Genomic DNA, 9,541 nt, shown 5'->3' on the forward strand with positions numbered 1-9,541 from the left:
GAGAAATTCATGGAAAAGCTCCAAGGCAAAAGCCTTATTTTGGGAGGAGATGCCCGATGTGATTCCATGGGTCATTGTGCAAAGTTTGGGAGTTATAGTTTACTGGAACTTGAAACAAATAGCTGATTTCTGTTCAACTTGTTCAGGTGAGATATAACTCTCCTTACACATTTTATTTGAATAAATGAGAGAGCTTGGAAAAACTGTTGATTATACACTCAACAAAAATATAAACGCAACACTTTTGGTTTTGCTCCCATTTTGTATGAGATGAACTCAAAGATCTAAAACTTTTTCCACATATACAATATTACCATTTCTCTCAAATATTGTTCACAAACCAGTCTGAATCTGTGATAGTGAGCACTTCTCCTTTGTTGAGATAATCCATCCCACCTCACAGGTGCCATATCAAGATGCTGATTAGACACCATGATTAGTGCACAGGTGTGCCTTAGACTGCCCACAATAAAAGGCCACTCTGAAAGGTGCAGTTTTATCACACAGCACAATGCCACAGATGTCGCAAGATTTGAGGGAGAGTGCAATTGGCATGCTGACAGCAGGAATGTCAACCAGAACTGTTGCTCGTGTATTGAATGTTCATTTCTCTACCATAAGCCGTCTCCAAAGGCGTTTCAGAGAATTTGGCAGTACATCCAACCAGCCTCACAACCGCAGACCACGTGTAACTACACCAGCCCAGGACCTCCACATCCAGCATGTTCACCTCCAAGATCATCTGAGACCATCCACTCGGACAGCTACTGGAACAATCGGTTTGCATAACCAAAGAATTTCTGCACAAACTGTCAGAAACTGTCTCAGGGAAGCTCATCTGCATGCTCGTCGTCCTCATCGGGGTCTCGACCTGACTCCAGTTTGTCGTTGTAACCGATTTGAGTGGGCAAATGCTCACATTTGCTGCTGTTTGGCACGTTGGAGAGGTGTTCTCTTCATGGATGATGCGAAGGAGATGTGTTGCACTGCATGAGGCAAATGGTGGTCACACCAGATACTGACTGGTATCCCCCCCAATAAAACAAAACTGCACCTTTCAGAGTGGCCTTTTATTGTGGGCAGTCTAAGGCACACCTGTGCACTAATCATGGTGTCTAATCAGCATCTTGATATGGCACACCTGTGAGGTGGGATGGATTATCTCAGCAAAGGAGAAGTGCTCAATATCACAGATTTAGACTGGTTTGTGCACAGTATTTGAGGGAAATGGTGATATTGTGTATGTGGAAAAAGTTTTAGATCGTTGAGTTAATCTCATACAAAATGGGAGCAAAACCAAAAGTGTTGCGTTTATATTTTTGTTGAGTGTACATGTACCATGTATTTTTCAGAGTAATGAAACCCTGGGAAGCTATCACATGGAGCTGGAGGGTCTAAAACGTTGTCGAGATGAAGTCGGTGAACATCCAATAACAGCTCTGGTGACAGACCAACACCGACAGGTGGCTAAGTGGGTACGAGACAGTTGGAAAGTGCCTCATTTCTATGAATGCTGGCATGTAGTGAAAGGTAAGTCATCAAAATATTTCCCTACACTGTCTGTCCTTTGTTTTGCCAACATGTGTGTACTTTCAGGACTAAGCAAACAACTGGACCAGCTATCAAAAAAGAAGGGCTGCGAAAGTATAAAGGAGTGGATAAAGGGGATAACCTATCACCTATATTGGTGTGTTATGTCGTCGGACCCTGGTGATGAAGATGCCATAAAGGAGAAGTGGTTATCCACTATAGACAAAATAAAGACTATTTCAAAATTCAAGCAAAATTCTTTTCAGGTAGTGAATGCTTTGTCGAGTTGGAGGAGCTTTTGACAAAACCTCATTTCCTAAAAGATGTCATCATATGGGCAAACAAGTGGAGTGGAAAGCTATCATAGCCTTATCAACCACTTCGTTCCAAAAATGTATAGCTTTTCATATAATGGTATGCGCAGCAGGTAATTTCAACTTTTGGACTTGTGGTACCCTTGAATTTTCTCAAATTTGTTTAGCTAGTAATTACAAGGTCTAATCTAATTACAGGATTCTTCTAGCAGCCATGCACTATAATGAAAATGCTGGTAGGCCCCAAGCTGTGACAAAGGCAGGTACAGCACAGTATAGCATTGCCTTTCCCAAATTCAAAAACGGAGGCTACACCCTGAAAAAGGTCCTAGTAGATGCATCTTATCATAAGTACTAACAACTCATGAACTATAAAAATTTAGATTTTTCATTTAGATTTACATGTATATACTGGTACTTGTGGTTACGGTGTGGTTACTGTCTTGTCTATGTGGTTGTGGATATTTTCATATGCGTAATTTGAGGTTTACGAAGTTATCCTGCTAATCATGGTAAGCTATCTCTCTAGGATGGCTTTCATATGTAAATAATGCCAAATCACGATTTCAGGAATTAGAACATAGATGTACAAGGAAACAAGAGAAATTCAATATTCGTTAAATGCCAATAACAATTCTAACACTTCCCAGATTTAGAAATTTTACCTGCATTGAACAAATCACATAAAATTATTGTTGCTTCTATTTCAACCCATATTTTCAGAATATGTTGACAATTGCTTTGATATGTTGCTGAGGGAAATAGAGAAGTCCCCTCACAACAAGCAGCTGAGTGAACCACCACCACCTCTGTCAATCTTTTGACAGACCAGTCAAAGCTGATGCAATTGAGAAGTATTTTACAAGATTCGTAAATCAGTAGAGTGAGTTAAATTTTTTCAACACATTTATTGAGTTGAAGATCTGGGTACTTATGTCCAACAAATATAAAATCTTCCTCATCTCCAGGTGGTGGATACATTGCCCTGATGCAGCTGACAACACAAGATGGTATAACTACTCGATATTGAAAACCAAGTACTTTCCAGCACCACCGGACAAACTGTAGACGATATGTCTATATTTTGCATCTTGAGGCCCATCATAAGCATGTCCTTTATATTGTTGCTTGTATGCTAGCCAAGCACACTGCAAAGACCATGGGTTCAAACAGGTTGGCTCCAATCCTGGATGATCTGTCATACATACACTGGTGTAGCTTCATCCATCTTGGCTAACACCTCTGGTTCTTCCTGGCAGCATACGTTTTCTCTGGCAAGAGGCAGGACTTGGCAATGTGAACAAGTGCACCTGAAAAATGAGAAAATTCAACCTATATACCAGTTTTTAAATTTTGTTGCTGCACCAAGTAAATCCTGACTAATAATGATTAATAATTTTCGCCAAGCTTTTTCATGAATTTTGATGTTCAAGTGTGCAGCGTTGCTCCATGTGACCACTTCTGCCAGCACGCATGTGCACGTGAATGAGAGGTTTTCTCACTCTTTCTCTCTGCTCAAAACAATTACAGTCTAAAACCAAACCATGATTTCCCCTTTGGCTTTGGTGGAAAAGAAAACTCCAGCCATTTGGTGGAAAATGTTAAGACAGCGTGTGGCTGTGTGGAGCACGACAGCTGCTCCATGTGATCGCTTTAGCCAGCACACGAACATGAGGTTTTTTCACTGCTCTCTGCTCTAAGCAATTACAATCTGAAACAAAACCATGACTTTCCCAACAACTGGCTGTTTTTTCACCAAATGATAAATACAATGAATGAATGAAAACTGTTTATTTCGAACATTTGATACAACAAGATAGATCAGTGAAGACAACAACAAAAAAGTTCCTACTGTGTACCCAACATGTCCGAAAAGGGGTAGGGTGAAGCATCATCTTATTTTTCCCTACCCCTTCTTCCCCACAACCAGTAATACCCTTTGCCACATATACACATAGATTCCTACACACCTAAACCGATATATACACACATAAATATACACCTACACATACCTACTTACATACAAAATACTATATATTTACAAGCCGAAGCAAAAAACACCCAAACCGACATATTTGGAGGCGGATGTGCACTGGCTTCATGCACATGTGAACGTCTGTTTTGACACCTGTGGCTGGTGCAAAAAAAAAAGAAAAAAAGTCTTGGCCTTTTTCATTGGTGGAAACATAATAAAAACCATCGACCCCACCTGGGCGCAGATGTCACTCAGAGAACAGAAAGAAAAAAGCCTCCAGAGGCCCAATGCTGCCTCTGGTGGACAACAGGAGGAAGTGTCAGGTCTGTTATGTTCAACATAGGGCATTTTGTGGGACAAATATAATTTGTGTGGCATCTGATGGTTTTGTAAAAAGCTGTACAAAAAAAAAAAGCCCTTGAATTTCCTCCATTTAATGCAAATAGTTTAATATAACTGTTTATATACAAATTTGTACATACATTTTTTAAACTTACATTCCAAGTGATAAAAAATTTGTTACACGTTTGCAGTTTTAACAGTAAAAAAACTAACTTTTTTCCTATTGGGAGTTTAGTTTTTTGTGTGAAATTAGGTTTAGTGTTTTAATGCAGTATGTCAGAATGAAAGAAAAACTAAAGTCACACAGGTGAGGTTGTGCTGAAAAAATGACATCAAACAAGGCAAAGTAAACAGTTTTTTTTTTTTTAAGGTAAAACCAAAAGTAGTCAAAAACAACCAATTATACCCTGGACTCCAGAAGGTGAAGAATAAAGCAACTTTGCCAACAAACCCAGGAGCTTCTTACAGCATCTAAGTATGTGGTGTATTATTTTTAAGTGACTATAAATGAACAGATACATATATTCCGGAAATCTGACTCAAATAGAAAGACTTCACATGACCTCACTATTCATAGCAGAGCTGCATGGCGCCATGACGGATCCCTGCGCTGTTATTATAAGACAGATGGGCAGACAGTTAAGATCAACTGAATTTGGATAAGATTTTAGGGCAACACTATAGTTTTATGTTGTCTTGTGTGCACATCCTGCTTCAAAAAGTTTCATTGTTAAATACAAATACAAAGTACTCACTGACCACAGTACCATTTATAGTACATGGAGGGCCTGAGCTTGTATCACATCAACCATTTGAAGATAAGAGTTTGCGGCTGAGCTGCACACGCCACATGCATCATCTAAGGCAGATCTTTTATGGCAGTATAAATTTGCTTCAGAGACTTCGTCCTAGCTCCCCCGCTACTTCTTGTCAAACACATCATTGTATTTGCTACCTTTTACATTTGTGACAACTCTCTGGACATGATGTTCAAAGGTCAATTTACAATCCATCCAGACACCCAAAAACTGTTTTCTCTTGCTCTTTCCAGACGACAATATCAGTTTCAGGGCTGTGAAATGAAATTGTGAAATCCGAGAAAATTTGCAGGGGGTCTGGGGGCATAGGACCACAGGAGCGGGGGTTAATGTTGCATCTAATGATACATTTTCAGCATCTCCTGGAACAAAAAAACCTCTAAATTAGTACATATTAATGACCCTGTATTCAACCTTTCATTTGAACCGTCAATGATCATGTGGAAATAACAGAAATATGACGTGGAAGTAGGACCTGGAATGATTTTCCTTTTTATTGTAAACCAAATTATTGATTAACTCAGAACAATTAAATGGCATAAAATTCATGAAGACTGAAAAGACTGTACAATATTTGAAAATCATGGCAAAATATCAATACATTATAGTAAAAAAAAAAACATTGTGTAAATTCTTGTAAATCCACTCAAGTCAGTGACACTTTCCCATGAAATAAGTCTACATTAATAAAAACTCAATTATATTCTTGTATAAATTCATGTAAATCCATTCAAAGCCAGTCTTTTTTCCAAGAACAGAAAGTCTAGATTAATGGAAAAAGTCACATAATCCTGTCTAAAATCCTGTTTGAACAGCACAATGTTTATTTTCCAGAAAGAGGAAAATTCTTAACGTGTTTCCTGATGGCACAGTTTCACTGTTTCCCATTTCTTTCCAGGTCTGTTGATGAAGCCAGCGACAATTCCACAGATTCTTGTCCTTACAAGACTTTTTCAAACTTTCTCGCCATCTTCTCTTTGTCCGACGTCGGTCCGTGACACAGACATGCTGCACAAATTCTTCTTTTAAAAACTTTAAAGCGCTCAAGGTTTGCAATGTCCACATGCTACGCGCAAGAGCCACACAGCGGCACTGCAGCAAACCGACCAATCACGCTTTCTGAAATTGTCACAACAGCCATGCTTTTTTCTCCTCGAAACTCGGCGGATCCGAGGACATTGATCTGCATTTAACACACAGATCAGTGTTCACGGAACGCCGCGGACTTATAAAACTTGCACAATGTCGTAGAAAAAAAACAACACTTGCGATAGACATTTTAAAAATTCAGTGATGATCACAATTAGAGTTAAACACTAACACCCCCCACTCCTCCCATGATGAAAGCCACGAAATTTCACAGATCCACAGAGTTTTCACAGCCTTGCAGATTTTATTGCACCTCCTTCGATATGTCTTCCTGCTGCGATCTCTGTCGTAGAAGACAGCTACTTTTCCGTCGGATAAGACTGGTGCTGGCTCATACTCCCAGATGTGTTCCTTTACTTCACCTCCAGTTCCTTGCATACTTTCCAGTGTAGATATTTACAGATATTTTGTTTCAGGATGTCTAAATTCATGAGAATTCCTACAGGAAATATCTTTTTTCCATTTGACTTCAATTTCCTTCGAAGAGAGTGCAATGGGCCCTAGACCTGGGTCTATAGTTGCACGCCTAAATAGTACTGGCATGAATTCTCATGCGCGTGTTCAGGTAGTTCTCTCGTCCGAATCTTTTACCACACTCAGAACAGACAAATGGTTTTTTGTCTTTGTTTTTTTATTTCTTTGATGTCTTTTTAATAGAATGCAGTGGGCCCCAGACCTGGGGTCTAAAGTTGCACCCTAGGTCTATAGTTATCCTAACCAGAGCTGGCATTGTATCCAAGGGCTCTCTTCAAGATGATCATTCCCTTAATTGCAGACAACGGCACCTCGTGTGCTTGGGTGACCAGGATTGCCTCAAGGTATTTCTACAGGTTCATTAGGCCTGTTGCTCCCACCGCAACTGGGATGAAATTGATGTCTTTCAATGACCATGTTGTTCATAGTTCATTTTTCAGGTCTTGGTATTTTGTGATCTTTCTTTTTGCCTTTTCATTTATCTTTGATGTCTTTTTAGTAGAATGCAATGGGCCCCAAACCTGGGGTCTAAAGTTGCATCCTAGGTTCTATAGTTATCTTAATCAGATCTGGCATTGTATCCGAGGGCTCTCTTCAAGATGGTGATCGTTCCCTTAATCGCAGACAACTGCACCTCATGTGCACTTGGGTGACCGGGGATTGCCTCAAGGTATTTCTTCAGGTTCTTCTTCATCAGGCCTGTTGCTCCTACCACAACTGGAATGATATCGATGTCTTTCAATGACCATGTTGTTCTTAGGTCATTTTTCAGGTCTTGGTATTTTGAGATCTTTCCCCTTTCAGCTCGATTCAGGCCGTAATCATTGGGGACTGTCACATCAATGATTTTGGCTGTTTTCTCTTGCTTGTTCCAGATGACAATATCAGGTTTGATTGCACCTCCTATGTGTCTTCCTGCTGGGATCTCTTTGTCGTAGAAGATCGTTATTTTTCCATTGGATGAGACTGGTGTTGGCTCGTGCTCCCAGACATGTTCTTTGACTTCCAACTCCAGTTCCTTGCAGATCTTCCAGTGGAGATATTGACAGATCTTGTTATGTCTGGATGTATAATGCCCATCTGCCATGAGGATCTGGCATGCTGATGTTAGATGGATTACACTCTCAACAGCTGTATGACAGAATCGGCATTTATCATTTTGTGAGATCCCTGCCATTTTTTTGAAGCCATTAGTTAGAAGTCCCTGATCTTGTGCTCCAATCAGAATTCTTTCTCCATCAAAACCAAGTTTTCCATTTTTTAGCCACTGCATTGATCCAACTTTGTCGATGTATTCCTTTTCGAGTTCTTCTTGGAAACGTCCGGCTCTTTTGTGTTGTTTCCATCTTTCCACTCGATGTTTTCCTTCTTTTTTTGCAGTATTGTTCTCTGGTCTGTCTTGCAAGTTTTGTTGCAGGCGTGAGACTGTTGCTTTTTCTCTCTTGTAGAAGTTCTCCGCCAAAGTTTTTTGCCAGTTTAGTGATTGAGGTCCGTTCACTTATGGTCGTGGTGTTGTGTGACCGTTTTATGATTTCTTCTTCAGAGCTCTTTAAGTACTGGCCAATACTTATTATCGATGCTCTGTAGGCCTGGTTGATTTCAGTAAGACCCATACCGCCTTCTCTGCGAGGTAGGTATTCTGTCCATGCACTGATTTCTGTATGTGTTTGTGGAGGGTGAGCATTTTTCTGGTTTTTGTGTCCAATTTGTTAAGTTCGCATTGTGGCCAGTTCACTATGCCAAATCCATAGGTCACCACTGGTATTGCAAACTGGTTTATGGCTGTGATTTTATTTTTTGGCGTCAGCTGTGTTTTGCAGATCTTTTTTAAGCGGTTTAGGTATTCTTTTGTTGTTTTTGTTCTCATTTTCTTGTGTTCAATTGAATTACTTTGTTCAATTCCCAAGTATTTGTATGTGGAGTCTGCAGCCAGGTCTGCAATGTAGCTCCCTTCATCCAATTGTATGTTTTCAGTTTTGTCTTTTTCCTTTTGTCATTGTGCATTTTGAGCATTTATCCAGTCCAAATTCCATGACAATGTCTTTTGAGAACTTATGGGCAGTTTCCACGAGTTGAGTGAGTCCGTTTTTGTGTTGGCATAGATTTTCAAATCATCCATGAACAACAGATGGTTCACAAGTTTTTGGTTTTCCTTTCCTTTGTCTTTACTTAAGTCATATCCAATGTCTTGCTCCTTCAGGATCTTGCTGAGCGGGTCCATGATTAAGCAGAATAAGAGAGGTGAAAGGCTGTCTCCTTGAAGTATCCCTCTCTGAACTCGTACGTCTGGGATTGTTATTTGTCCCTCTGTGTGATTGAGGGTGATGGTGGTGTTCCACTTGTTCATTTGTGCTTTCAGGAAGGTTCTTATTTTCTCATTGATGTTGTATAGTTCTAAGCACCTCAAGATCCAGGAGTGTGGTACACTGTCAAATGCCTTTTTGTAATCAATCCAAGCCATGCTGAGGTTCCTCTGCCTTGTTTTGCAGTCCTCCAGGATAGCTTTGTCTGTCAGTAACTGGTCTTTAGCTCCTAATCTTCTTTTGGAAATCCTTTCTGTTCATTTTCCAGGTAGCCACCATTGTCAAGATGTTCATAAATGGCATCAGCTATGATTCCTGTCAGCCATTCTTGCCATTGTGGTCATTACTTTGCTGCTTTTCCACTGTAATATTATTGCTAGTCTTTTAATGACAACATACGATATATATGATTTACTAGCATTTTATTACAAGTAGATATAAAGCCATTCGGAATTTGACTTTTGAGCCTCAGTCGGGATAAAAAATACCACCCACATCCCCCCAACCACATTAAATTTAAATGCCACCTGTGACCACCATGTACATATCATATTACAACCGTGGTGTGTGTGTGTGTGTGTGTAATATATATATATATATATATATATATATATATATATATATATATATATATAT

At 39.7% G+C, this 9,541-nt stretch overlaps 1 long non-coding RNA gene across 1 annotated transcript; it reads left to right on the forward strand.

The window, feature by feature from the left end:
* The first annotated feature begins 9 nt into the window (after window positions 1-9).
* LOC117507606 lies at window positions 10-2,112 on the forward strand. Its single transcript, XR_004559788.1, has 3 exons — window positions 10-146; window positions 1,353-1,530; window positions 1,597-2,112. It is a non-coding gene; the product is annotated as an uncharacterized LOC117507606 (long non-coding RNA).
* Window positions 2,113-9,541: the final 7,429 nt, after the last annotated feature.

This window comes from Thalassophryne amazonica, chromosome 3 (genome assembly GCF_902500255.1).
Source record: "Thalassophryne amazonica chromosome 3, fThaAma1.1, whole genome shotgun sequence".
Classification (NCBI taxonomy): domain Eukaryota; kingdom Metazoa; phylum Chordata; class Actinopteri; order Batrachoidiformes; family Batrachoididae; genus Thalassophryne; species Thalassophryne amazonica.